We start from the raw sequence: 7,918 nt of genomic DNA on the forward strand, positions 1-7,918 counted from the left end.
ATGAAGGCAAGGGCGGAAATCAAACAGAAGATCCATTGAAGTTTCAGAGAAAAGGTCCCAAATACCCGAGAAACACAAGCATAGCCACACAGGAGGGCTGGCGTAACATCAGTTTGTAGAGGGGGCAAGGTGACTGAATGAGGGGTGGGTGGTAGCATGCAAAACTCGTCACTGTCACCTTTTCCACCTTTCCATGTGCATGACTCTGGCCTCACAGTGGGTAGTGAGTGAGTGACAGTCCAGAGCCTAGACCTCCTTCCTGTGCTGATATGAAAGCCAGTCCAAATCAGGGTGTCGGCACCATCTGTCAGCCCAGTCTTCTGTGGTCCTGAGGGAGAAATGTCCTGGCTAAGAGGAGCCGTCTGCTTGCCACGTACCCATTTAGAACTGGTGCTAGCCACGGAGAAACGGTGCACACAAAGGGAGAAGAGTTCTGTGATCTCTCAGGGTGTCTCAGTGGTCCTCTGTACAGAGGCGCATCAGAGAGAGCCCAAGAGGGGAGGAATTGGCACGGAACCAGGCAGGCTTTGATCTAAGCTTGGATGTCCTACTTGGATGACTTTGCTGTCTCTCCTTGGTCCAGAGAGCGACTTAGGAAATGTGGAAACAGGCTCTCTGAAGGTTTAGTATGCCGGTTTCAAGATGGTATCAACTCCAGCAACCTCTCTGTCCTTGTAGGGATAACGTAATCAAGACAAGTGATGGCAGCATGGGCTGAGATCCTTGAGGAACTCTGCATCCAAGAGCACAGCCAATGTAGAAGAGGGTGCTAGAGGTGGGGTCCTGCAAAAGGAACTCTGAAGTGGTATTTGCTGGCAGGAGGTAAAACTGGGGCAGGGGATGCTCTTACCATCATCAGATACAGGGGTGGTACTGGGTGAAGCAGTCATGGGTAGAGAGAGAGAAAGAAGTTGGACCTAGAAGCAGTGGTAAGGAAGGTTGCTGGTGACTCTAGGGGAAGCTCTGGAGTGACAGTGTCCCTTCATGTGCACCCCAAACTGAAGCAAGGTGAATAGTCTCTTAACCTCTGACCCCACCATGTTGGTACTCGATGGAAGCTGCCTCCGGAGAGGAAGCTGAGTTTGCATGCACCAGGCACTGTATAGCTTAGCCCAATGCTTGCTTATTTCCTTGGGCCTCTTCTTGTTACACTGCAGGCTTTTCATTCCACCCTGGGGTAGACTTGACTGAGAGATTTCAGCATCTCAGATACTGTCTTCTACCCCATGAAGCATGATTAATAAAACTCAGAGAGAAAAATTGGGGTTCAACCTGAAGATCCGAAAAGCAAAGCAGCAGCCACTGAGTCTTACCTCGACCTTAGTCCAAAACGACGATCCTGCCTTCAAGAATCTCAGAATGAGACTGTTTCTTTCTGTTTTATAATCATCTCTAGGGCTGGGATTAAAGGCATGCACCACTGTGATTAAAGTCATACATCATCCGGTTTCTATGGCAAACTAGTGTGCCTACTGGGGTTAAAGGTGTGTGTGACCATCACTTGGTCTATAAGGCTGACCAGTGGGTCTGTTTTACTCTCAGATCTTCAGGTAGTCTTTATTTATTAAAATACAATTGAAATGCCACTACCACACCCCCTCTCCATTCCTGCTTGAACAAAAGAACGATATAAACCTTTTAGGAAAATCACCCACCTAGCAGTTAGACATTTTCCATTTCCATCCACAAATTATTCGAATCTCCTGATTGTGCACTTGTTTGAAACAAAAGCTAGATCCAGTAGTTGATTCTTTTTCTTCTTGTTGTTTGTTTGTTTCTCTGCATGATTAGCTTGCCCTTCCAGGCTAATTTCACTCTTGATGTGTCTTGACGAGTAGTGATGCATTGAAGCCTTTCAGACAACCTGGGCATTACTTATTCCATGATGCTTACTGGGCAATGCTTACAGACCTTCCCAATGACAGCAGTTATACATACAGTTTCAGTATCATTTTAGAGCTATTTTCATTTGTCTGAAACACCCACTACCTGCCATGCCCAGAACTGGACTGGATAAGGGAAAACGTAACTTGATTGTTTAGTAAAAAAAGCACCGACATTTTCTCATGTGGGAAATAGAAACTGCTTGGTGGGAGGGGATCTCTTCTGTACACCCCCTAGCTTTGCATCTTTAAGGCCAATTGTTTCTTTTTAATGCACTAGAAAGTTCTTTGAAACTATAGAAATGTCTTATAGCTCCAAAGTGATAGGGTCTAATAATTATGGCCTGGAACTTTTAAAATTCTAAGCCAAAAATAAAGCTTTGCTTTTCCCAAGGTGAATCCTGGGCATTTTGTTGTAGTGACTGAAAACTGGATAACTGATGTGGGATTCCCCTCTGTATGCTGTGAATATCATTGGTTAATAAAGAAACTGTCGTGGCCTGTGACAGGGCAAAAGAATAGCGGTAGGCAGGGAAAACTAAACTGAATGCTAGGAGAAAGGAGGCAGAGTAAGGAGAAGCCATGGAACCGCCACCAGAGACAGACATGCCAAAACTTTGCTGGCAAGTCACTGACACATGGTGATACACAGATTATTAGAAATGGGTTAAATTAATATGTAAGAGCTAGCCAATAAGAAGCTAAAGCTAATAGACTAAGCAGTGATTTAATTAACATAGTTGTGATAATAGATTAGTGTGAGCTTACACTAATAATAATAGTGAAGTAGTAGAGTGAATACTTGTGAGCTATTATTTATAGGCAATTTACATTGGTGTAGATTCTTATATATTGTAAATATATTGAATATGTTCCTATTTTCGTCTATATTTGTATATCTAGGCAAAGTTATTTTGTCATATTATATGCTTGCGTGCCTCTACCTCTGCTTAAAACATTTTTGTATAGTGATACAATTTTAGGATATATTTATCATATTGCAATGTACATTTCTACCTCTGATCAAGATACTTATACATTGTTTGCATTTTGAGGTCATTATCCTCATTTGTTACACAGTTGTTTATAGTATAATATTCTAATATGAAGTCTTAGACTTTAAGTTTATATAGGTCTTAAGAATTATAGATCAATAGTCATCTATGTTTGTCATACTTATAGTTAGGCTAATCAGGTTCTTTAGATACATAGAGATTGTATTCTGCATAGATAGGTCGTCTTCAACCACTTCAAAGAGCTGTAGAATATGGCATTTAAATAACTTAGGGTTCTATTGATGTGAGACACGATTGCTTTTGGCAGCACTGATCTATTCCCGAGAGTATGTTGAGCACTGAAGACACTCCACTCAGAGTTTGTTTTCTTCTTGGCATGATTGTCCTTTGGGCAAGGAACTGCCCATGCCTTAACCACTGACAAGGTACATGCTATCTGGAAATGGATAAGCAAGACACAAGGAAAAAGACTGTCAAATCTTGCCAAGACAGGGTAAGACAGTTTTGGAAATTTTCCTGCCTCTGAAAATGGTCTGTCAGTTACACTAGGCCTTAGCCAAAGTTGGTTGCTTCAATGTTGCAAATAAGACTTTGGGTGATTGCCCAGGTAGTCAGTTGCCTCTGTCATGTATTATACATTTTTGGAAGTTGCTTGATTGCCCTTCCTGCTTACTCCAGTAATATTTCCCTTCTTGGATCTTTGATAGGGTTGAAGACTACATAGTTGTAGTTACTTTCCTTCCATGACTTGGCCAAGTTATTTATTATACATGACTTAAAGTCATTAGGATAGGATAATTAGTGAAACATTTATCACATGTTTCTTGATTGATATATTTGTCCTTTTTGTATATAATTTTGTATTAGGTTTAGGACTCTCTTATTTAAACAAAAGGGGGAGCTGTTGTAGGAATTCCTACCTCCAGCCAGTAGCCTTTAAGTTACCTGCCCACTTGGGCATGGTCTCTTATACTATTTTTATGACGATGTAAAGTGTGTGTCCGGCCTCTTTTCCAGCTGTGGGATTCGGTTGCTGTTCTCCGTTCTAGTAGAGGATTGTGATTTGTGGGTCTACCCCTAAATAAATAACCACCATTAGTCTCAATTATGAGCTAGTGTAGGATTTCTTTTAAGCATCCTTCTTCATATAGTTTCTGTGTGATTATTTCGGGAGTCTGGGTGGCTAGGAAGCGAACAAGTGGCTTTCCTACTACAGATAACAGCCTTGGCTAATTTTGGAAAACCTGATCTGTTGTCATGTGCTAAATATATCTCTGATATATTTATTTTTAAAAGTAATTTCATGGTGTAAGTTCATGTGTGTCTGTGTGTGGGTATGTGCATGTGAGTGCAGGTTTCCATGGAGACCAGAGGTGTCAGATCTCTTGGAGCTGGGACTGCAGACAGTTGAGAGCTGCCTGACATGGGTGCTGGGAACCAAACGCAGGTCCTCCTTCAGCACAGTATGTGACAGGGTCTTACACACTGATTCATTTCTTCAGCCCCCATCTCTGTTATAATATTGACAGCATCATTGTAACAGGCTGGTTTTATGTTAATCCTTGACAAGGCATGTGAATGACTACAGACAGGATCTAGACCATTCGTTCCTCACTTTAGTGTAAATATGCTCTTCAGTGCTTTGCACAATCATCACACTCATTCGTATGTGGATACTTCTCACTGGAGAAGTACTGAGTCACCTGCACAAGGGTCAGGGAAGCAGTGGAGGAAGAGCTAGAAAAACAAAGGAGTTGGCGGAAGGTGGGGTAGGTAGGCTGGCAGTGGAATAGGACTCAGCTCTGGGGAATGACATGGCTTTAACACTGGAGCTTACAGCCCTGTGATCAGAGGCACAAGATCTCTACAGGGTTGTGCTTAGCTGCATCTTGTCACAGAGTGACATGGAGCTTTTGAGTTTTCACCCTTCCCTGAGGATTTTTACAGTTAATGGATTTTGGGGGAGCGAGGGACCTTTTTTTTTTTTTCCCCAGTGGATATCACTAATGACATGCCTATGTTCCTGTAAGCAACTCCAACATAACTCACTGGTTCAAGAAACAAACAAACAAATGAACAACAACAACAAAACAAGCAGCAAAACCAGGCATGCTGGCATTTGGGGGAGCAGTTAGGAGGAGGAAGGGGCTCAGCTGGAGTGAGAAAGAGAGGGTGAAGGGGAGTGAATTTGATCAAAATGCATCACACACAGATACAAATATGCCATAGTGAAACCCATCACATATAACTGATATTTAGCTAAGAAAGAACAGCAGCGAGAATGCCGACCTAGTTGCCATGGCTACGGTGGACTCCAGTGCTGGCATCTCTCCTGTTTCTCTTTGGGAAGAGAGAACCTGAGGTTGACTGATACAGACAGAAGCGAGGGTTTGCTTTCCCATCTAGCTCAGAGCACTGGTATCTCCCAGGACTTTCTGCCACGGTGAGAATGCCCTACGCCTCTGCTGACCTGGGTCACTGAGGACTTAGCTAATGTGACCAGAGGAATGAACTTCGTCACTTTTGGTGTAATTGTATTTTGGTTTGAAACCATCTGTGTGCCCAGCAGCGGCTTTATTGGCCAGTTCTGCTCCTGAGTTTCGGGTTTGGCAATCTTGTCTCATGTTGCAAGACCAATTACTGTTTTCTTCCTTCAGTGCAAGAATCCAAACCACAAAGGTTTGTTTCTGTGTGTGTGTGTGTCCCTCCCACCAAAACACTCCTTTACTTCCCAAGAGAGCTCTTAATTGCTGGTTTCAGTACCCCGCCCCCCCTTCTCCTTGTCTTCGTTTTGTTTCTGACTGTTGCAGGACTGGTCTTGCTATATAATGCTTTTTGTTCTCACTTTGTTTTTTGTCTAGGAACATTGTTCCTTATGTCTAACCTTCATCATGCAGACAGGCCTAATGACCTCTGCTGAGAGCTTGCAGATGCTATGTAAGTTGGTAGCCATTCCCCGCACTTTAATTAAATGCCTTTTTAAACACTCTGGTTGGCTGTGTGCATGGACACTCTCTATGCTTCCTGTGATGCCCGTCCTGCTTTTTATTAAACTTTCAGTGGAATGTGCTTGCTTTTACGTGGCCTTTTCAGAGTATAATGAGGCTTGTCTTTTTCATAGTTTGGAAAGGGGGTGCGGTCATCTTAACTTTATTGACAAGAGTAGGTAGTATCTTATGACCTGGTTTGACCCGACTTGAGACAAAAACAAACATGTTTTCTTCTCTAAGCCTCAGAGGGATTGACTGGCAGAGTAAAGGGAGCATGGCTGTGGTTCAGGAGCATTTACATTTGAAAGAAAAACTGTGTTTTCACAAACACAAAAAGAAGCATGAAACTGGAACCCCGGTTGTCTTGAGAATCTACACCTTGTTTCTGGGTTTTTTTTTTGGAGGTGGGGGGTTGAGACAGGGTTTCTTTGTATAGCCCTGGCTGTCCTAGAACTCACTCTGTAGACCAGACTGGCCTCAAACTCACCGAGATCCTCCTGCTTCTGCCTCCAGAGTTGTGGGATTAAAGACCTGAGCCACCACTGCCCAGTGAGATTCTAAACTTTGTAGCAAGGTCACTTTGAGTGTTCTGAGAGAAACCATAATCTGGCTGGGGCATTTACTTTATATTCTTATTTCTTCTGAAATATTTACTTAGTTAATTTTATGTGTATGTGTGTTCCTGAGTGCATGTGTGTGCAGGAACCTCTGGAGGCCAGAGGCAGCATTGGGTTCCCTGGAACTGGAATTACAGACCACTGTGAGCTGTCATGTGGGTGCTGGAAACAAAGCCCATGTCCTCTGCAAGAGCAATGAGTGCTCTTAACCACGGAGTCATTTCTACACCCCTTTTGTTTGTTTGTTTATTTATATTTTGTTTTTTGTTTGTGTGAGGCAGGGTTTCTCTGTGTAACAATCCTGGCTGTCCTGGAACTCATTTTGGAGACTTGGCTGACCTCCAACTCGCAGAGATCTGCCTGTCTGTGCCTCCCTAGTCCTGGGATTAAAGGTGTGTGCCCACCATCTGGTCCCTTTTTAAAAGACAGATCATTCTATAGCCCAGGATGGCCTCGAACTAATATGCAGCCCAGATTAGGCTCAAACTCATGGCCACTCCTCCTGCCTCAGTCTCCCAAGGGCTGGGCTTACAGGTGTGAGCAGTCACACTCTGCTGATTGATTTGTAGGGAACAACCTAAAGAGAAGGACATGTAACCGCACCAAGGCTGGCGTTAACCCAGAGTGAGCAGAGCGGCACCTGTGTGAGTATGTGGACGGGGGGGGGGGGGGGGGGGGGAGCAGGGGGGACGGAGGGGGCGGAGGGGGGGCGGAGAGGGGGCAGGGGGGGCGGAGGGGCGTTTACACAAGATAAACAATACTCTCTTACTCACTCTTGTACCTCCAGTACTCATGAGCCAGGCATTGTATCGATGAAGAAAACAGACTCCTGGACTTGTGGAGCTCAAGATTTTAGCATAGAGTTGGGGTTGGAGAGAAAGACAACACATCAAAGGCAATAGAGAAATAAACGGTAATGTATTGGTAAATAATACGTGTATAAGTCAGAGTTCTCTGGAGGAATGGAACTGATACAATGAATATATTAATATATATATATATGTAATATACACATGTAATGTATAATAGTGCACAAACACACTACACATACACACACACACACAAAGGGGATATATTAGATTGGCTTACAGTCTACAGTCTGGGTAGTCCAATCATGATTTGTCTAACAGTGGAAAATTCAAGAATCGAATAGTGATGAACTGCAAGCATCCTGCTGTGATGGAGAATATCAGAGATTCCCTCTCTGTCTTTACAGAATGTCTTATTTTTAATGTTCATGAATGTTTTGTCTGTCTGTATGTACATGCAGTACGTACATGCCGGGTGCCTGGAGAGGTCAGAAGACAGCATCATATCCCCTGGACCTGGAGTTAGAGATGGCTGTTAGCTGCTGTGTGGATGCTGGAAATTGAACCTGGTTCCTCTGTAGCAAGTGCTCTCAATTGCTGAGC

At 43.5% G+C, this 7,918-nt stretch overlaps 1 long non-coding RNA gene across 1 annotated transcript; it reads left to right on the forward strand.

Moving 5' to 3' along the window:
• The first annotated feature begins 5,470 nt into the window (after window positions 1-5,470).
• Window positions 5,471-7,419, forward strand: LOC121460620. The gene is made up of 4 exons (XR_005976093.1): window positions 5,471-5,578; window positions 5,761-5,836; window positions 7,076-7,150; window positions 7,294-7,419. It is a non-coding gene; the product is annotated as an uncharacterized LOC121460620 (long non-coding RNA).
• The last annotated feature ends 499 nt before the right edge of the window (window positions 7,420-7,918 follow it).

Source organism: Microtus oregoni, unplaced genomic scaffold, assembly GCF_018167655.1.
Source record: "Microtus oregoni isolate MIOR12 unplaced genomic scaffold, Mior012 000021F_ref0000039, whole genome shotgun sequence".
Lineage (NCBI taxonomy): Eukaryota > Metazoa > Chordata > Mammalia > Rodentia > Cricetidae > Microtus > Microtus oregoni.